Here is a 23115-nt window from a genome sequence, read left to right on the forward strand (position 1 = left end):
AGATAAGCAAGCTGCTTCTCCTCTTATCAAGGAAAAATTTTGTATCCTGAGGATTCCCTCGTAAATTAGCCAAGCCCCACTGCTACACCCACTGCTTCCCTACAGCAACACAAAGAATATGGTAACACTCATTAGAGAGCACCATCAGGGAAAAGTCTAATTGCTGGATTTACATTTTGTAGGCAACGTGTATTTATACTAATAATTCTATTTTGTGCTGCTTTACTAGTCAGAGAAGAAAAGAGCATATTGTATTAAGCTCCAGCCCCCAAGCACTGAAATAACACTAACAGATCTAGAGAGAAGGGCTTTCATATAATTGGCATCTACCCACAGAATGTAGTTGATGATGAAGCGTATTTCCAGCAGTTCATGAGAAGGGCATGTGATTCCCTGAGGATTTTCAACCTTTAATATTCACCTATCTTTGGGAGCATCTACTCATCATTACAGTAGTAGCAGTCACTTCTCTGATTGAAGTGGGACTGGAAAAAGCAGCACTTAAACCTTGCCCATTTGGATCTTAAGTATTATTTCCCTCAGTGGTCACCTACAGGCTCCCACAGGTCCTACAGGAAAAAAATGTCCTATCCACTGTTTATCAAGAAAATAGCTTTAAGAAGGAATAAGAAGCTGCAGAATTAGTCATACAACCAGAAATGGTACCAAAACATGAAAACTTCAAATATTTCTTTTAAATATATATCTTTATTTTATAATATCCTCCATTCCCGGAAAACAAAAAAAATTTCTTTCTTCACAGTATCCCAGCGCCTGTGCTTCCACCTCCAGCTGAAGTGAAGAAGTGCTAAGCTTTTGGCAAACCTGGTTTTTTTCCTTGTAATGAGTTTGTAAAAAAATTTTTACAACCTACAGAAGTGTTCAGATTTGATTCAAGATTTCTGTAATCTCTCATTTTACCCAAAAAGGAAATCATCCACTCAATATTTTCTTCTCCTTTAATACTATAAAAGTGAGTTTTAGACCTATTAAATGGATGAAGGATAAGTTAAAATTTAAAACCAGTATGAACTTTTCTAAAGATCAAAGTTGTGAGATGCAGGGGTTTGGCTTGAGACTGTCTTGACAACTACTAATAAAAAAAGTTAAAAGCAAAGAAAGAAATACTTGTCTTACTCATAATAGCTTCACATAAATATACATAAAAAGTAATTAAAGGCTTCTTCTATAAGGAGCTGGAAGTCATGGTGTTATGTCTCCCTTCATACATTTTTTATCCAATTAAACAATCTCAAAAAAAGTACTTTATACATCTTTAAGATGTGGTTGCTTCACATTATCTCACATAGATATTTTACCAGACTACTGCACATCCTACTTCTGGCCTCTTTACCTGGAAACACATTCCCACAAATTAACACCATGCTATTAATACTTTTCTGTTTGATGTTCTCCTCACCTTCATTTTATGTAGCGTTGCAAAATGTAGAGCATCTATTTGCATGGTTCTAATTGCAAATCAGCCCATTCCCTTTTCAAACCCTCTCAGCTTCTGCTTGGGAGAACTCGTAAATGAAAATAGATGTTCAGTTTCCCGTGCAAGGCAACAGCAACACAGTGATGGAAGACAGGAAGTGTGTTGGAGACTTTTTGTGAGCAGGACATCACCCTTAACCACTCTCCCAGCTCATCCTGAGCTGCCCACCCACAAGCCTTCTGAAAGCAGGATTTTTTACTGAACAAAAAAGACGTCGTTGCGGATTCCGTGTTGAGTCACGAGTGCACAACAGCACGACTGCCAGTGAAATAGGTATGTACACCAGAGGGGTTCAGGAAAAAAGGCTACATGAAATGCAGGCGGCATTGGAGGAAAAAAGCCACCGCTGAGCAAATGCTGTTTGCTGTCAGGCGCTGCGTGACCTTTTCACTAGGTACAAGATAGGAAGATTGTGGAGCATGTACTGATTAGGTGTATGGCTCCAAAAATACCATTTGAAAAAATAAAATCCTTCATTATAGTGTAACAGGAAATATGCTGGAACATAAGAAAGCCAAGAATAACTCATTTTCTAGCAGTCCTTATCTTACCTTTTTTATTCCTCACTTAAATACTCATTAAAGCAGCCAGCCACTCTGGTGTAAAGAAAAGAATGGAAGAGCATAAAAGTTCCATCTTTTATTTCCAGCTTCTGCTGAAGTGATGACTGGTAACAGAATCTCCTCTGGTAGCACACACATGGCCATCAGAGATGGTGACGCACCACAAAACAAGCCCAGCAGCCAAAACAGCCACAGTGCATATTTTTTGCTGATTCTATTTGGGTTGGGCTGGAGTTCGGTTGGACATTTTACAGCCTTATTTGATTTTGCAGCAGACAACCTTATGCAGACTCTACTATTTCCTTAATTATAAAATAATTCATTTTCTGGAGACTCTCTAATGTTAGTTGTCTCAGGCACCTTGCATCTAACAAGGATTACTGTTTGGTGTTTTAAAAAGAGTAAAATATCAGTAGTTTACTGTAGGCTGTTGTGCACAGTAGGAAAAGACCGGAGAAATAATTACTTAATCTCCTGATGTGTGTGTAAGGCCAGCACAAAATGACCAGCCCTCGTCCACCCATAATCCAACCCAACTAGTCCCACACACCAAGCCCAAGACAAGGGCCATTTGCAGGGCAGTATCATGACCTCACTCTTAGGAACACTAAGGAAGGTAGAGACTATTATACTGGATAAAATCCTTCCCAACTGAATGTATAACTAGTAACAGTGCCCCACAGCCACAGAGTTCACATTCCATGGTCAGGGGTTCATATTATAGCCCCTGCCAAGACATGATCCCAGACAAAGCCCCATGGCTGTAACATAATCCATTCTCAGATATGTTTGCATGACATGAAGAGCAGAGGTCTTATACATTAAAACAGCAGTAGGTTGAGAGGTCTGCCCAAGTCCTGGCTTGATGGCAGGCTTCAGGACTGACATATGCCTTGAAAAAATGATTGCTCTTATCCAAGCATGTGCAGTTGTAAATCCTTGGCCCATTCCCCTGGCTGGTCACTGACTTAATTAGGAAGACAGCCTATTGCTCTCAGCATTAGCTGATAACCAGAGGTTATCAGCCCCTAACTGGACCACATACTATTTTTCATATTTCCAAATCTAAGTGAATTATTTTTATCAGAAAGAAAAAATTGCATCAGCAGAGTAGAAGAAATGAAAACTTGACTCCTTTTCAAAAGCTTTCTAACCATCATCTCTTATTCTGTTAAAAGTAATTAAGACCGGGTGTTCATCAGCGCAAAGACCTCATTTGGCTTGTCCATAAGGAGGTCTGAATAGCTAGTCAGTATAAATACTGCATAAAAAATAAAAATAACAAAGGGAGGGTTTTTTCTTCATTTGTTATTTTTGGGGAGAAAAAACAGCCATCTGTGTTCCAAATGTGTTGCTTTTCAATGATCCACAAGCTGTTTCTATGGTTTAAAATTATTTGACTTTGTTCTTCTTTTGAATGGTTGCCTTCACCATACTAAAATACAGAGCTTCATCCTGCTGAGTGCTGTGTTATTTGTCCGGCTGCTCTGCCAGATAAGCATTGTTCAGGTCTGGAAATGATAACCTACACAAGAGGGCAGTTTAGTTTTCACTGCAACAGTGGAGAAAGGAAGGAAGGAAGCAAGGAAAAGTTCACATTGCTTTGGTGAAGATTTTACCTGAAGAGTAACTATATCTTTTGGGTGACAGGGAAATTGTTTTAGTTTCTATTTGCAACCATCATGAATACATTTTCTCACTCTCCCTGAGCTAGTTTCAAAATGTCTAGAAATTAGGTGTTTAAGTGCTTAAAATGGGGGTTGGGAGAGGAAGATGAAAGCGTGTAAAAAAACCTCTTCTTGTATGTATGAAAAAAAAATCTTCAATATATACATTGCTTGTACATAAAGCATTTTATTTTGATTGAGAGCAGATTGTTCACTCCTACCCCCAGTTTGAGATTGGGCAGACTGCACTGCGTGCCCATTTTCACAATATAATGATCTTTATGTACACACAGATGTATATACAAAGACATACATATGGCATTTTTGGTAAATTTAGCACTTCTAATTGTTTTGATGTTTAGATCTATACTTACTAGTTAGCTCAGCACACATTTATTATTAAGAACACTTTGGATTCAGTGTTATTTATTAAAGGTAGAGATGCAAATGCAAAAATATTTACATAAATATCTGCAAACCATATGCATCACTCTCTTTGTCTTCAGGAACACAGCCACATGGCAGGTTTTTTATATACTGAATGACCAAATGCATACTTAAATCAAATAGCAGTTCCATTCAGTCTGTGCTTTCCACAAGTCGTTAGACACGCTATGTTGAAAGGAGTGACTTGGTGCACACTCAGCTTTTTCAAAGAAACATCTGTGATTTAATGGCCAGATCTAAGCCATACAGAAGTCTGAACTCTGGGAAACTTGCAGCCTGACTGCCATCCACCCAGGAAACTCCTGCTATAAAGAAGTCTATAAAGATGCCACTCACACAGTCAGTCACCGGGGCCCTGGAGCGTAACAACCCTAAGAACTTTTTACTGAGTTCTGTCCTAGAGAAACTCAGACCGTTCCAAGTCTGGGAGTCACCAAGCCTGCCGCAAACAAAAAGCAGCACTTCCTCTGAGACAGGCATCTCACAGTGAGAGCAAACATTCCCCTGTCTGAAGAAGGCAGCAGGAGACGGATGTGTGCAAGGACCAAGCTCTGTCTATTGTATTTCCATGGTTCCCATTGCCACAGTGTTTTAGAGCCTCACAGCTTAAATACATTTCTCCCCAAGATCCCTCAGTGAGGGTCGGAAGTGCTATCGTCATTTAGGACAATAATTCTCTCCACAACAGGAAACCCAGTGTAAAATCATTGGAGCCATTCAGGTCAGACTAGGAAAATATAGACGACGCTTCCGCTTTTCAAAGGTCTGCTTTCGAGTTTCTTGTTAACACCGCAAATTTACATTAAATATTTGTCAATGTTTAAGAACATTCAAATTTAATTCCAGGAGCATAAACACAGAGGGATCATGTACAGATTCTCAAATACTAAAAGACATGACAAAAATATTTCATTCTTCTCCCCACACTACACTGCCTTCCCACCAAAACCCTCCTTCCCACTCCAGGTTATTTTCTTTCTTTCCAACACAGACCAAAAGGGTTCAGGTTCACCTAAGTCAGAAGCACTGAGAACATCAAGAGTTTTACAGAATCTTACCAAAACTGTCTAAACAAGCTGAATCTGTGAAAATGTGCTGGAAATCTCACCAAAGCAGGCATACATCCTTCTGCCCTTTGTGGAACATCACATATTCCTACAACATTTTAGATCAAAAACGGAAATGAGAGAAATTGTGCTTCATGTCCCACAGAGACTGGCACACATGCCTGGCTTAGCACCCTCAGGGGAGCAGGGGTATCCCAATAGACCCTCACTGAGGTTAACTGTCTGGCCCTCTCTGGACATATCTCTTCTGCTAGAGACTACACTGAGGCCTCAGTACCCGCTGCAATATCAGCTATCTGTCCCTAAGCTGCTCTCTCAGTTGTGCCAGCTCAGCTTCCTACAAGGCAACAATGCTGTGAATTGCATCAGGAACTGATCCAGCTGAAATATAACCCATTCTTTTATCATTTTTCCTATTATTTTTTACAAAGTTATCTTCCAAATGAATCGGTGCCCTGATGCATTTCACTGCACAGACATGCATTCGCTGTGCTGGCACAATAGAGTGGAGAGGCACTGGGCAGAGGCTGCTAAAACCAGCTTACACAGCACGGCTGTCTAATATTTAACCACGGCCTTAAGCTCTGGTCCTCTGAACTGCAACCAAATCGGATACAAGAAGCAAAGCAAACAGCACAATCTCCTGTATCTCAGTCTAGGGTTTTCATCATCACTCACCAAACAAGTTGGAAATATTTCACAGATTTCATGGTTTGTCCATGTTCCTCATTCGATCTGTGCAAGTTTGAAATGCTAACAAAAAGTGTCAACAACAACAAAAAAACCTCATAGAAAATTTTTACTATCTCTACCTGAGATGCTGCCTGAAGCCTGAAAGATAATCAAAGCAGAGAGATATGTCTCAAAACCAGGTTTAATCCACTGAAGTCAGTTGTAAAGCTTTCAACAGTCTAGGTACAGTCATACAAATATTTATTTCCAAATACATGCAAGCAGATACACATTTGCCTCCAGTTAGAGAGATGGGAATCTGTGTACAGTCATACAAATATTTATTTCCAAACACACACAAGCAGATACACACTTGCCTTGAGGTACAGAGACGGGAATCCTATAATCTCTGATTTGTAGTTAAGAGAAATGTGAGTCCAGAGGAATGTGGTGTAACCTGGCACCTCAGTAGTCTCCTAAACTTGTGTCCCAAGAAGAATTAAATAAATTCATGACCATACTCTCAAGATTTAAATCCTTAAGGAAAAGGCACAAAATACAATTTTTTACTTTTACTTAACTTTTGCAGTTTTGTAAAAGATTTACCATCACAGGGAGCATTTGTGTTATAATAATAAATACTATTTCCATTGTTCTTTTATATGTAGTGCCAAAGAGTCTTGGACTCTCAGCCTATGGTTTGTACAAGGATTATAGCAGCAAATTAATTTGCCTCAAATACTATAACAACACCATGGACACCTTTCCAGCTTACCATAAGGCTGGTACAGCATGTCAAAAAACACACACTGCTGAGCTGCTATGAGAAAAAATAGTTTTCAATTCCCAAGCGGTATACAACAAAATAACAAAGAAATAATTATATTTGGAAAGAGGACTGATTCTTTGTTTTAGAAAGGCTCAGTCCAGGGCAGGCAATTACTTCACCCCCTGTAACTGTAGTCACCCCTGGCCCTCCAGTCCCATTCATCCTTTCACCATAGAAGGAAGCCTAAAATACTGAAATTATGCTATTTGTGCAGTCTTTTGCATCTCCTATTTTTAAGTCAGCTAATCTGTACTGTATTTATGTCCCTTACATGTTACTGGGAAACCAGTGAAAAATCAGTATTGCCTTGTGTGATTAAATATGATACACTGTTTTAAAGGCCATTGAAGTAAAGGCAATGGTTTCTAGCAGGTTACATGTTAAGGGCAAGCAATGTCCTTCCTTCATAGGACTGAAGGGGAAAACTGATAAGGACAAACTGGTCAGTCGGACCCACTGTTCCCTAGAAGTCATCCACTGAAATGATGGGAAGATACTGAGTGAACTATCAAGAGCAGACTCAAAAGAAGCAGGTTTTCTGCTGGTGAATAAGCACACAGATTTACCAGATCTCTCTGCTTTGGCTCTCTCTGTGCTTCCATAAATGACAGCATCCACTTCTTTCTCTGAGAGATTTGATGCTGCTGCTAACTTAGGCATCCAAGATAAAACAAGATAGTCTCAGGGACACAATTAGGGTCATAAAACCTGTTCCCACTTTCAGTTCATTGCTAATTCTTCAGCAACCCCTTCATTGCAAAAACATAGTTGATCTCTTTTCTGCTAATTCATACTTTTAATGGATGATCTCTTCTGGCAGCACATCCCTTCTGTGAAATCACAAAGAATTTAATGTTGAATGATAGTTCAAGTGCTAATAATGCCATCCTGGATATTCTTTCTCTCTGATCAGCAAAGGAATCTCCAGAGTTCAGTGAATCCCTAAAGAGTTACAGTACTAATTTTACAGCAACAGCTGTACGTAGGTTTTAAGAGCAGGCAGATGTCTTTGTCTTTCAGTAGCCTTCAATGCTGAGACATCACTTGAGTTGACAAAATTGGAAAAAAAGATGGTTTGTGCAGGAAACCCAATGTTGCTCATTTTTATTGTCATTTCCAAAAAGAAAAGGAAATTTTCTTCCATTTACTGAATGGCAAAGCTCATCCCTTGTTTACACTGCTGATGTTCTCTGGGATTCAGCTGTCTGCAATAGCAGAAGTAGTTTGAGGGAGAGGCTCCCTGTTTAAACATAAATTTCCTCCAAGAATGATCAGAAATTGCAAGCAAAATACATCAGAACTAGAAGTCCTTTGATTGTTTCTTTGGTGTAATCTGGGAATGTTCTGTTTATAAGATTTCTGTCTTTGGTAGTTGAAACAATATTTATTATGCATTGTAACAAATGCTTCAGAAATCAATTTGCCCTACAGAAGGGACCCTCAGTCATCATAAAACCAAATGCAAAAAGTGTTTCCCTAAAATACAAAGGGCTTATTTCCTTAATCTGTGAAATTTAACAGGAAAGAATTTGACTGGGATAAAGAGCAGTTTCCATTTGCTTTAGTTGGACAAGAGCTACTTCCTTTCAACAAATGTCAAGGTGTGAAAGCCTAAGGTTTCACCATAAAAGGCACAAATCACAACAGACCTTCCAACCCCAGCTATGCTTCATGCTGCCTTGCTATCCAAATCTCACCTCCTATCCCTTCTCACTCTCCATTGCACCTGGTATCACCAGGCAGGCATTTCTTAGGAGATGTTAGAAGGCAAGGAAGCTTTAACACTCCATTTTGCTCCATCCACTCACTGTAGCATGACTGCCTAAGATTTCTGGACATCTAGCCATCTTCACCCAGGACCTCTTTCAGGAAGCTGCACATACCCACCCACCCTTCCCCACTGAAAGAGCCCTCACTTCCTACAGCAGGCACCAGCCACTGTTCTGCAGCCAATGTGTTAACACAAGCAAGACCAGCACAGTTTGCACAGTAACCGCCTCACAAAGTCATCCAAATGTATTTTTGCTTTAGTCTTTTCTTCCCTCAAAAATTAGATGCCAACACGACTCACTGAACGTGGAGTTTGTCAAAGCAGCTTCTCTTATGGACCAGCCAGCACAGACATCGATGGAATACCAGTTTCTCAGGCAGTAGAATAAGCAATATATACCAGAAACCTGTTAAGCCATTGCAGTAAAAAACAGTCATGTGTAAAGATGATCCAAAGAATATTTTACTGTTTAACTCATCTTATCATAAATCTACAGTAGGACGTAACTCATAAAATAGATATTTCCCAGGTTCCATATGCACTCAAGATAATGTAAAAAGCCCTGATGCACAGGACATCCATTCCAGCACAGGAGAGTATTTCCGTTTAAAGTACCTAAGGTAGAGAGTAAAGAAGGGGTGGTGGGGACTGTGGGAAAGAATGCCAGCCCTCAAAGAAAAGGCTCTTAGTAGTCTTTCCTGCCTGGGATTGATGGTGACTTAGAGTAAATAACAGCTACTGCATGTTCAAAGCTTCTGGGTCGAAATCTCATCCAACATAAATCATCAGTGCTTTTTCTCTGTCCCTGTGATTTTATGAGGGAAGCACCTTTTATTCCATACTCTATGAACTGCAGTGATCACATCATCCCAGAGGGAAATGGTCATAGAACTGTTTGTTACTCAGACTGTGCCACTCCAGCAAAAATTAAATACTAGTTTCACTTTGAAAGGACAGAAAAATTTCCAACCCAGGTAAAAGAAAGACACAAAGTATTGGACAGCACACAATGTTTTCATGTCATTGCCTATGGAAAAATACATTATATATTATTTACACTTTAAACACTATGGATCTTTACATATAGTGAAACTAAAATAAAATATCAACCCTGTGAAAGGAAATGTATCTATCCATCCAAATCAGAAAGCAGAATTCCAACTGACTCCTAAAAGGTCTTCTGTGAAAAACGTTGATTAATTTTGATTTTCAGACTTCACTAAAATTAATCACAAAAATGGGTTTCACCAATTTGAATCCCACTACAAAGTAAGTTCCCATTTTGCATTTATCTGTGGTCATCATGACAGTTCCTATAACTGAAGAATGGTACTTCAAGATTCAGCAGCATAATCTCCAATTACAAGCTCCATGAGCCAACAGGAATTATTTTACTGTTTGTACTAGATGCTCAGCATAACAGAGTCCTCAAACTACCCTCAGGGAGCCACATGAATCACCATCTCAGTACATAAGAATAAACAGTTTTCACCTTCTTTATTTTTAAAAATACATTTTATAGCTTCTTCCTTCCCTTCTATCTCTCCATGTATCCCACATTTTCTTTTTGTCCTTTCCAACATCTTTCTTGGCACTTTTTTTTCTCTCTCCAGTTCTATTTTGGCAACATCATAAATCACCACCCCCTTCCTCCCAGCTTTGACTTTTCTGACCATATATTTGCTGACTATTCCTGCTTCTCTCCTTCCTCATAGGATTGCTCCTCAGAGTGTAATTTTGTACTCCAAAAGAGATGAATGCTTTGAAAAGGCCTGTTTCAGCCCCAAGAGTGAAAAGGAGCTAGTGCTGGAAGAGGTATTTGGGAAGAACTGTCAGAGCTTCTAAATTGAGAAACAGTGAAACTATGCAGGAAGAATAAAACATAGCTTGGAGGAGTAAAAGGGGCCACTATAATGAGTTCAGGAAAAGATACAGAGAGCTGCTGTAAATCTGATAAACCTTAGTTTAGTGTGAGAAGGCAAAATCTGTTCCTAAAGGAGGAGCTTGCACAGATTGATTAATTTGCAATGGTCACACCTCAAGATTTGACCACAGTTGTCAAGACCTCAGCGAAACTTGTGTGACCACATCCCTGTCCATCCAGAATATACACTATTCCATAATTCTGGATGCCTCCAATTTGCTTCGGGTGTAGATGGTGCAGTTTGTATTCTGGATAGACAGAGATGTGGTCACATCTTGCTCTGTCATTATTGCAAAGCTACAAAGTGACAACTGTTACCTAGTCATCACACATCTCTTTTTGGTTCCAGCTCATTCCTGGACTCCTGTACAATGAATTGTCCACACTCACGAAGTGAGGCGGGTCCTGTTCCAAGGAGCTCACAACAAGAAGACAGACAGAAGCAGAGGACAGAAGTGTCCTGCCTGTGAGAGGTGAGATACAAAGAGATTGAAGAGGGGATTTTCAAAGGAGTCCACATGAATTCCTCCCTTCACTATCTGCCTTTGAAAATCAAAGAATAAACGCCTTACTCCAGGTTACACAGGAATTATACAAGACTGGATATTAAATTCCAGTTTTTGTGAATTCTCCCTCCCAATGGGAAGGAGTTGAGACTCACCTCTGCATCAGTCCCCTCAGAAAAACTGCCTTCCCAGCCTGTCTGTACCACCCTTACTGGATTTTTCCTTACAAAAGCAAATAGCCACTATGTTTGTCCTTTTCTGACATCACAACCAACCACCCAGATCATAGTTAAAAATCAATTTTACAACTTCTTTCCTCTACATAGTTTTTTGAGATTCCTGAAGATGTCTGTCTTTGTTCTCTAGACCAGCAATTCGTATATGCTGAACAGAGAGCTTTAAAACTGCTTTACTTCCATGCATAGACTTTAGGATAATTTTCCAAATGCTTCTGGGATACTCCCATCCTTGCTGCCCAGCCCCAAATCCCATGAGTTGCTCCCAGACCATGTGGGATTTTTTTCTCCCGATATTGAAGTAACCTTGCCATCCTGCTTGCTTCACCACTTTCTCTGAAGGCCCATAACAAACATATCATATCAGTTTTATATCTTCTACTTAACCTTTGAAGCTCTTTAAGCTTCTCTGAGATGGAGACTCTCTGATTTATACTCTAATGCCTTCCAGACTAAACTAATGTAATTCTTTCTAAAATGCCCAACTTTAAATTATGCATTACAGTGTGCAGAATGATGCTGCAAAACCTCTCACTGAGCTTGGCTCCAGATAATTTAGTACTTTTCTTGTGTTGTACTCATTAAATTGCCTTTAATTGTGTCCATTTTTAAACTCTGTTTGTGTTATTTAAACACCTTTATAACTTTCATTTTCCCAATAAATTTGATCTGCAGGTCAAGCAAGCTTGTTCCAAGACACTACTGAAAAAAATTCAAGGTGAGTGTAGAATTCAAGGTAAATTAGTGTAGTTGCACTTATTTTTTCAGGCAAATTCTATGTTCATGGAGACAACAGTCTTGACAAATGGGAAATCCAGCATCCTGACATAGGAACACTATTAAAAACATCAGAAAATAGACATTTCCCAGATCAATACCTCTCCTAGGACCTATCATAGTGTGAGAGGTATGGTCCTCATTAAGGCTGTGGTGATAATAGGCAGTCCTATGACTTCTGTACTACAGTTATCATTGCAGACATATCAAAATCCATTGGCAATGCACATGTTCATAAGACCTTAGATCAAGAGATCAATTTAGAGAAACCACAAAAGAGCCACCAAGCAGTGGTAATAGCTCTCACGCTCTCCACATCCTGAATTCAGAGAAGGTCTAGATGTAAAAGGCTAAAAGTCTCATTACACTGCAAATGTATCACCAGGCACTATGCAGCTCCTCATGATGGCTTGTACTCAAAGCAGCATTTCATTGCCATTTTAAAATATCTTTTAATCCACTGTGAAATACCTGTCATAGGAGGTGCATCACACAGATGCCTGAGATTTCAGACTACACGACTTCAGATAAAGTTAGAAAAACATCTGGAACGTCTCACAATTTAGAGAAAGCCCTACTGAAAGGTTCAACTGTGTTACAGACATAAAATTATTGAAGGTGTCCAATTCTAAGTCAAATTGAATAAAGCACAGGCATATAATACTACTAAGGTGGCTGTAAAAAAAAAAAGATTCTTGCTCCAGCTGTTAACTGATGAGTTAATATATACATGGCCCATTTCTGCAGTGTGCTCCAGGTAAGCAGCCAACCTCTCTGACCTCAATAGGCACAGCAGGCTGCATACACCGAGTTGATTGTAGAACCAGGAGCCACTGTATGACACCACATCAGGAAAAAAATCTACTGTCAAGCAGAAAGCAGACAAAAGAAAAATCAAAAGAGAAGGATGTGAAAATTTACCAGATAAAAGCATCATGCATTTTGTCCCCACATATTTTCTGGTCTTAGCACAACCCCTACTTATCAAAAACTTTGATGGAGAGAGGGGGAAAAAAAATAAAGAGAGAGAAGAGTCAGATCCATCCCTGTAGAATTAATTAGTTGTGGAGAGTTTTCCCCCTATTAAAAATTCAAATAAATTGGTTCTGTTAGCCCATCTACAGACCCCGGATGTAATTAGTGTGATAATCAATATATCAGTAGGAAACAGCTACTTAAGTGCAGCCAGTGCAATTGTAGATTTAGGACAAGTGAAAGGGGCGTACTCAACAACAGCAGGGAAGAGTATAAATGCAAATGAAGCTCATAAAAAAGAATGAGTGGTTCTGGCTGTGCAAGCTGCTCAAAATTCATCTAGGGTTTTTTTTCTGAAACACTGAAATATTAGGCTGCTGTGAACTACCCATACTTGGCTAACAAACGTGAATATGTACCATAGACCTTTATTTGTTTTCTCACTTACTTGAAGACTTGTTAAAGTGCTGCTAGCTCTCTACTCTCCACTAATGCACAATAAAAAAGTTCTAATAAAATGTGCACCTGTCACACTCACATTTTTAGTGTTAAAAATACTCCCTGCTGTGTACAGAGTACCAGCTGTGCCAGCAGCTTCAGTGCATGACTGACGTGCTCAGAGGCATCGACGGCTGGAAGGTAGTTTGCCACAGATTTCGCTCTGATATTCTCTCCTGACAAAGGGACTTCATAAAACACAACCTAAACACTGGCATGATGAAAAATCTCTGAAGAAATGTCATCTCAGGGCAACATTTTGTTTTTCTTCTTCGCTGAAGATTTTAATACATGCTGCTATACAAAGGAGAGTTGGGATTTCTTCTAGGAAACTAGAAACAGGTTTCCAGAATAATTCTACATAACAGCTTGTTTACTGCTTTCCCTCAGGGGAAATAAATAAATGAGGGACACCTAATGAACAAAACGGAGGTGCAGGTTTTGTAGGGTTTGTGCCCTGGCTGGTTTTCTTCATGGACAACATTTCACAGCAAACTTCACCCTGTTGTCCTCTCCATACAGCAGTCATGTGAATACTGTCAACTGAAAACAGCATTACAAGTTCTATATAATTCTTTAGGCCATGACATGCCTTTAAGGACAGAGACATCTTAGTCCTGAGACTTTCCCTGCCACCACAAGCAAGGGGAAAATGAAGTTTGGGTCCAATGAGGTGTTAGAAATAAATACGACTGTGGTAGAGAATCATGTTCATTGCCCCACTTGTAAGTCATGATGCTCTGAGCTATGTACAAAGATTAAAAAAAAAAAAGTAGAAAGATATGACAGCAGCAGGGAAAAACTGATTGGAATTAGGGTATCCATTTCTCTGCAGGGAAGCCCAAGGGCCAATATTTTACTTAAGTACTGGCATTAAACAGTTGCAATAGACTTGATACTTAGTCAAATGTAGAGGAATCTTACACAAAATACCCATCCCAGTACTCTGATCAACCACACTCGTCAGATGTCAAGTCAGGAATGTGCTTCACACAAACCTGCAGATAGCAATAAAAGAAGGAAAATACCTTAATTGTTTGATCTCAGCCTCTGAAAGTCCAGTAGTTTCTTGCCTTTCAATATCCCACAATTCTATATCCAAAAAAATTAAGTTATTTATTTCCTCTATAAAGAATTATTTTCAACTCTGTGTTTCTAGTGGATGATGAATTTAATATCACTTCAGTTTCAATCCCACCTTGGTAGGTTTCAACATTCATCTTTCACTGCAGTCACTGTCACTAAGACATGGTTTGAAGTGAACAATTTGGTATCAAAACCCACAGTGAGATTTACAGGAACACCTCCACAGATTCATAGGGTCTGCCTCAACAAAATCTTTAAGCATGTGCTTAATTTTTGGTCTGTGGGAAAATTCTGCAAATAAAATCAAATTAATACAGTGAAACTACCAGATTCATCCATATGTTCTGGCAGAGTGAAGTGGGGACCAGAGGTGGCTCAAGCAATCTGAAACCAGGCTGGCACCAGGTTGCCAAATCCTTGAGGCACTTAGCAACACCAAAGTGCCTCAGACACTCTTTCTTCTATTGACATGTTATTGAAAGCAGCCCAGAAGGGAAGGTCAGAGATGCAAAGCAAAACTGCTGGGTTTTAGGGCATTCGACCTGTGAATTTCCATATTTTCTAGAGTTTTAGAAAATACTTCCTCACGTATCCAGGATTTTTAATGTACAGCTTTTTTAAGACAATGAAGTTATTCTTAAAAATATTCTTTACCCTGTAGTTACTGATAAAGCCTTATCACCTCATGCAAAGCTAAATTATGATTTTGCCTGGAAATATATACATCCACAAGAGAGAAACAGACGGTGTGTATTCATATATTTCAAAACAGAGGATTTAACCTCTGAAAAGAGATATCAAAGCATCACTGAAGCATGGACCTGCATTCAAAATTTTCACATTTGGTTCACAAATACCCAATTAGGTTTCTGTCTGAACCACAGTACCCCGAACTTATAATTAATCATCTGTCAAAGTTATAAGGGCAACAGAGCACCACATTATTTTGAACAGTGATAAAAAAAAAAAAAAGATGTTGAGGTCTTATGAGAGAATTTCTTAGCTCTGAGCAGCAATATGAAGCTCCTCTTCAGTGAAGAGTTAATAAAGACCCATACAATATCTTCATAGCAAACTCAGCAGCATTTTGTAGCTCATAACAAAGACAGAAGGGACACACAATATTTAATGTAAACTCAAAATAGATTGCAGCAAATGATAAATAATTTTATAAAAAGTAAATTATAATAATCAATCCCCATTTCTAATCCAATACCAATATTAAGATTGATCCTTTAAAACTTCAAATAACTTCAGAAAAATACTTTTTTACCCTTTGTTTAATTGCAAGTGGTTAATGACCTCTCGGTTGGTCTGGGAACAAGAAAGCCTGTAGTAAATTTTAATAATGTTAATTAACACCACCATATAAAGGAACAAATGTTTATAACTGCTAAGAATGCAGAAACCCTACCAAACTAAACTAACTCTTTTGTCCTAATTGGGGATATAATTGGAATGAATCCCTCAGGATTTTTGCTATTCCTTCTACATAAAACCCTATTACTGGTTGATCCCAGAACAAAGATATGTTCCTAGAGATTCCCATAACCCTAATCCATACAGTTCTGTCCCTAGCGGGTACACAGGTGCTCATAAAAACTGAAGGTCCCCATCTTTTTAAAGCGGCTTTAATTGATAAGACCCAGACAGACTGCAGACAAACAGAGCAACATAGTTGCTCTCTTTCCTACTTTTCCAGTGGGAAAAAGATAGAGGTTATTTGGCTCAAAGAGTAGCTGTAAGGTTAATTTCAGAAAATGGGATTTTGTCTGAAGGCTGAAATGATGCTCTCTCAGTATCAGCACCCACATACTGGTATAATTTGAGACCTTATTCTACTCACTATGTATTCTCTTAAATAGATCCACTGTACATGAGGATGGCTGTCAGGATTTATTCCCTAATGTTATATGTCTGTACGTTTCCAGTAATTCTAGAAATGTAGCCTCCTTCTTCCTCACAGCACTGGGCAAGTTTAACACAGGGCTCAGCTTTACACTGTGCTTACATGGGAGCAATCCTATAGAAAGAATCAAAGGCACAGCAAGGAGAGGTGAAAACCTGCCATGGGAAGGAGAAAAGAATCCAGCCCTCAGAACCAAAACCATATTTGGCATAAAAAAATAAAATCAGATTCACTTTTTGCAAGCAAAACACCTCAGCACTAGTCCAAAAGCCTCACTGTAAAGAGACACAGACTTTTAATGCTTCTTATGCACAATCATCTCTTAGCCCAGTCTAGTATCTTACGCTGAAGGAACATTGAGTAGCCAATTGGAAGAGCTAATCATTGAGCTAGTTACCACCCACAGTTCTTGCTTTCGATTGTTTCTATACACAGAGACAAAACGTATCCAAATTTAGAGCCAGCTCAGAGTGCCTGGAATTCTCCCTTACCAAAGCTCTCAAATCCAGCTGCAGTCCAGTCTAAGGTACTGTTGCAGACACATTTTGGGGACAGAAGAACAAGTCTGTAGGAATGAGGTCTACCAAGCTGTTGGAGCATAACTACACTCCTGTTCAGATTGTTGGTTTGGGTTTGTTGGGGTTTTTTTATTTGGATTGGGAATATTCGGTCTTCAAAACGCACTGAGGGTGGCAACCATTAAAAGCAGGATGCAAACATACCTCCTGAATACCGACAAAACGTCCCTGGCCACACACATAGGCAGAGAGGAGCAGACAGACAAAAGGTGTCTTAATCAGTTTACTGTTTTATGACTCTCTCAAGCAATGAAACACAATTTGCTTTACAGTGCATCATTAAAAATGCACCCTCCAAGGATTTCAAATTGTTTGAATAATATAATTATCAGTGTTAACACTTCTTTTTATTGTTTTGACAGTCTCAGTTCTGCTGCCATCTCATTTGAGCATCCTCCAGCCTCTAAAGGAATGAGCATTCCTCACTTGCTCTCCTTCCCCAACTTAAGTGAATAATTTATGGAGACATGACTTAAAGTTGCAGGCCTTTGTAAAACAGGGAAATTATACTAAGAGATTTTAAAAACTAAAGCCATAAAGATACAAAAGGTAAAACAGGAAAATGAATGATTCATTTGAAACGGTTTCCATTCAGGCCTCTTAGATATCTTGAATCAATACAAGCATATTTTACAACCTCGTTTTTGACATGGAGCATTTTCTATGGAAATAAGGCAAAGCAGGATAATCTGAATTTTCTCAGGCAGTTTTCTACCCATTGCTAGTACAGCTGTTTTAAAGAGTGCCCTATGAATGAGCTCACTAGGATAACTTGTGCCAAATTCTTGACTAGTACAGCACGGATGCTCCATCAGCACCTTTCTGCTGACATTGGTGAAATCCCAGCAGCAAGCACCCATGGAGCAGTAACTTTTTCTCATTAGTTTCAACTCTTCCCTCCTTGGGCCACTCTTGGTCTGCTCTTCAGTCATGTGAGGAGCAACTTCGAAACAGATACCAGCATTTGAAAAACTAACATTCCCCTCTCTTTTCCTCCTGCGCACTTTATTACATACTAGGCATTCAGCAACATGCACACCAGTGTTTGCTCAGTGTCACAGGCCTCTCTCCTAACTGCACAACCATCCTTTTTTACTTTTTTGCTTTTCTTTATAGAGATGAGCTATACAAGCCCAGTCTAGGATGAGTTTCTCAGACCAGTGAACCTTCAAGGCAGTGGGAAAGCATGACTTGCATAGTAAACAAGAGAAATGGGAGGGTCAGACAAACCTTCCACAGTTATACACAAAGAGTTTAAGCTGCCTTTCAGCTCATTTTTCAGACTCAGATAACAGCACAAAATCCATGCAATATCCCTGCAGGGGAACAGGATGTGAGGTTTCTGAGCTAACCAGCCACATAAAAAATACAAGGAATCAGCTGGGAAATGAGAAATAGTGGATTTACCCTCAAATGAAAGGCATTGGGGAAGAATTAGGCCCCAAGTCTACAGCAGAGCTACATATAGACACATCCTTGTGCCTGGGCATGGTCTTGCTCCCTAATCTGCTCTACTGCCAGCCTTTAATGCAGTGGGCTCTGAAACAGTTAAATCGGGGATTTAACCTGGCACTAAATTACACTTGGAGGACTTATTGAATGGAGGATATTATCAATATCATATCTGTCACAGATGAAAAACTACATATATAGATGAGTACTGTGTAATCCATTCATTGCTTTATAGACCTGGAATTCCCGAGAGAAAAGCACAAAATCTACATCTCACCCCCAAGTGTGGAATTTTACATTCAGATGTCCGAGCTGGCGGGATGTGTGAAATCACAACCGGGCAGCCAGTTCCCAAGGGACCACACCTCTGAGGAGACTCCTTTGCCTTGTTTATTCCAACAAGGTTGTGGAGCATCCTGTACTCATAAAACAGGTCACAGCAACACTTGTCTGCAGTGGCACTTCTACATGCTACTGACATGCAGGACAGAAAGCTTCCACCTTGAGGAAAATCAAGTCCTTTCAGCTTATATGAACAACAGACACATTAGACCTGTGGACCCAGCTTTCAGACCTGATGAAGCTATGCAAAAGCTTTTGCTTTTTAAAGGATAAATGAATGCAGAACTGAGCCAGAAGTATTTACATACACAGGGGCTCTGGGCACATAACCTGGCCAGTGTTTCCCTTGGGACCACACTCCATTGAAAGGCTCCAGCTGGCAACTTGCTAACACTGGTGCTATAATTTGCTGGATCTCAGATTCACTTCCTTGCTTTTAGAGATGCAAAACTGCTTCCACCTCCTCTCTGAATTTCTCCAATAGAAAACGAAGACTGGTAAATAAGTAGACAATTAAATAAATAAATTGAGAATTGGCCCTAGGCACTGTCTTACACTTTTGAGCAAGAAAGAAACACAAGAGCCAGGTTACATCTTCTACTACTTTAGCTGGTATACAGGTTTTTATGCTGCTGGTTGGTTCTGTGTAAATAAATTTCTCTTTCACATGCAGAAGGCTAAATAATCACAATGATGCTCTCCAAAGTCCATGTCTCAACTATGACAGAGATATGCCAAACAACCTTCCACAGGCAAAGACTCATTTGAGTGCTAGAAAATGAAAAATGCCACCTTATACATACAAAAATAACATCTCAGACCTGCCTGTTTCTTGATTCTTTCTAAAAAAGTTGATTCAGTCTGAGTTCCCCAGTACTTTGTTATACCACAAGTACCAGTCCATCTCCAGCCAAGAGCTAAGCAAGCTCTGGCAGGCACTTCTGAAATCCTAAAATGACCCTGCCATGCAGCTGCCTCCTCAGATCCCAAAAGCCACTCAGATGGAGTACACAGACAGTAACAGAGAAAAATGCAGCCAACTGAAAGCTACACCCACCACAAAACAGTAAAATTAATTTTCTGAAGACAGATATTCCGTTTTAGCTGAAATATTTGAGTTTAATAAAAGTTATTCAGAAGTCTGACTGTGATTATACTTGGGTTCGGGTTTTTTTTGGTTGAGTGGTTGTTTTTTAAACTTTCTGACAGAATTTGAAATTCTCTGTAGAACAAGTTAAAATTATATGTCATTATCATTGATACTCTTATGGAAAAATACATCCATTGTCTGCAACCAGCTCTAATTCTCCCACGTGAGCAGTTTCTTCGGGATGCACACTGCTTTTTGTTTTCCCCTTATTAAATTTCTGTGGCCCAAAACTACTTGGTGTGAAGCAGAGATCACCCTCAAAATAAGCAGAACCACTCAGAAACACTAACCCTGTATTCATGCTTGCCACTATCTACTTGTTCCTCTTGGATATTGCCAGCTAGTTTATTTTTCACAAAGGGCATAGACTCACTCCATGTTGCTACTGCTGTGGTCATTTCTATTAGTCAACATAAGATTTCAGTCTCATTCCTGCTGACTACAGACTTGATTCCTGGAGATATTTAAGGCTGCAGAAAAAGAAAGGAAATTTATCTTTAAAAGACCTTCAGTTCTACTCTTTTTAACTTCCTTGTAATTTGGATGTGTTTGTTCTTTTCACACGCATGAACAAAATTCCTAAATGCAAATACATGGATAATATATGATCTGGCTTTCAAGAGGACTCTTCTGTGAGAAATAACACACAGCACATAATTGATGAGGTTGGAGGGGTTTTTTCCATCATTTTTTAGGGGAAAAAAACCACTTTGAAAACCATTTAAGCCCTTAACTGTGTACACTGCTATGTCTAGCTAATCTACTCTTAAATTCAAGTGTAAAATAACTGATGTATGAAGGTCTGTTTTATTCTAACAATTTATCATCTCAATATTTCTAACAGCCTAACAAATGAAGTTTCTTTTAAATTAATTTGTTTCTAATTATCAGAAGGGAAAACTTGCTATGTAACTGTAATAAATGCAGCCTACGTGCAAATACTGAAGCTCTGCTGAAGATAATGTCAAGGGGCTTGCTATTATTTTTTTAAAAGCAGAAATAGTTAGACACCATTCAATTCAAAGGTAAGTTTTACATATTTATCTTTAGCTTACAGGCATGTCTCAGATAGGATTAGGAAGCCATTCTATGAAATATAAATGGGAAAAATTTAACAGAATACAAAAACACGAGTTTGAGATAATATTTTAGTTAATGAATTCTGGATGGGTTCTTTTTTGCATCTATTGCAAAGGCAAAAAAGAAAGATTTCACAGTACAAAAGTTAATATGCTCAAAGATTTCTCAATGTGCCTTTTCAGTTCTCTCATCAGAATAACTTGTGGCTATTCAAAAAATACTGGGATAAAAAGGATAGAGGAATGGATCAACAAAGAAAATAAGACGAGAGCTGGTTACCTCAGTTCCAGTTATATTACCACACAATTATTACTTTATTGATTTCCCAGTAAAATTCACTTAACTAGTTTTCTGGGGTTTATAGCTAAATAAATTGCTTAATCCATTTCAGAGGAAAAACCTTATGCTGATGAGTTTACGTTAAAGATGTCATAACCCCTTGGGTGTCGCTCACTAACCGCTCATTCACGACTTCCCTCCCTTGAGACCGCAGTACAGACATCAAGGCACAGCTGGATAAACTGTATAGATTGGATCCTGAGCAAGAATTATCATAAACACTACGAAGCCACAAAGAATGTGGAAGGAATGATCATTTGGATCCAGAGAGTTATTAAAATTCTTTCAGTCCATCTGCTTATGGAGGTATGTGACATTTACCATCAACCGCATCATTGCTTGAAGTTCAGAAACAGCTTGGGAGTGGGAGATTTTGTAACAGTCATTCCACAACAAGAAGAGGCCAGACAGTGGTGGCTTAATTCTCACGAAATTTTGCAGTCCTAAGTGGGATTTCATGACATATACAATCAGACCATAATCACAGTGACTAAATAAATCTGGTCTTTCAAAGATCTGGCAGATGATGGAAAACTGACCATTTATTATTCACCCCACTACTTTTATCACTGATGGGCTACATATTGCGCATAGATTTCATTAGAGTCCCTAAGGAATCTTCCAAACCTAGGCCAAAAGAGAAAAATATTTTTTGTGAATATTCTTGCAATATAAGAAACTCACTTTTCCTGGTTTCTTGTCAGCTTAAGAGCAGTTTTCTTGAAGCAAAAGAAGAGTAAGCTGTATTAATGAGAACACTCTTAATGACTCTTGTAAGAGTTAATAGCATGTATAATAAAAACATGTTTCAGTGAGTATCTCTGTTTGTCAGGGTTGACACTAAATTTTTAGGAAAATCACTTACATCTAGCATAAAATTTTATTCCTCTACTGAAATATGCTAATGATAAGATAAAAAGTCTGCTACTTTCTATCACTATTAATGTTAACCCCTTGCAGTGTGCAACAAGTTAAATGTTAATTTTTCAAAGCTGTTTAATAAAGGAGTAAAAATCCTTGCAGCTCCATATTTAAATACACTGATTAGCCTTGACTTGAGTAAAACCAGCTTTTCTTATTCCTAAGCGGTCCCTCTATTTTATGAATTCTAATTATGCAGGCAATACAAGCTGAATTAAGTCTTTTCCAGTGTACAGAAACTATAAAATACTAGTTTTCCCAGCTAGTAATGTTTATTAATGACCAATCCCTACTCCCTCCACTCACACTGTGCTCCATGCAAAATGAGGCACTGTTAATAAATTGATTTTCAGCCTCTCCTCTGTGGGCCTTTGGAAACTAGCCTGTGGGCTATTTCTAAGTCTTGTGAAAGGTGGCCAGAGAAAGCAAGTTCAAGCTTGTGCTGGAGTAATCCATGTACAGGAGAATATTAAACCTCTTTGGAAGAAAGTTAGATACTGGTCAAAACCAGTTTGAAAAAAATATTTCTTAAAAATATTACTCAACAAAAGGCAGCATAGCAAAACATAGAACTACAGGAAGATATCTGGAGTATTCACTAGGTCATGTTCCAAGAAGAAGAGAATAAATGACAAATACCTAATTACATCCACTCGGTGAACAATGCATAGTAGTAGATTACTGGAGGAAAAGGGCACTTTCAGCTTTTGTAACATAAAGATACACAGTAGGGCTGGAATAGTTCCCTTATCTCCTCACATACAACCACCAAAGTAAAAGGGAAGCTGAAACACTGCAGGATCAACACCAGTGAGAATATTGATCTTT

This window comes from Lepidothrix coronata, unplaced genomic scaffold (assembly GCF_001604755.1).
Source record: "Lepidothrix coronata isolate B3197 unplaced genomic scaffold, Lepidothrix_coronata-1.0 Scaffold19, whole genome shotgun sequence".
Classification (NCBI taxonomy): Eukaryota; Metazoa; Chordata; class Aves; order Passeriformes; family Pipridae; genus Lepidothrix; species Lepidothrix coronata.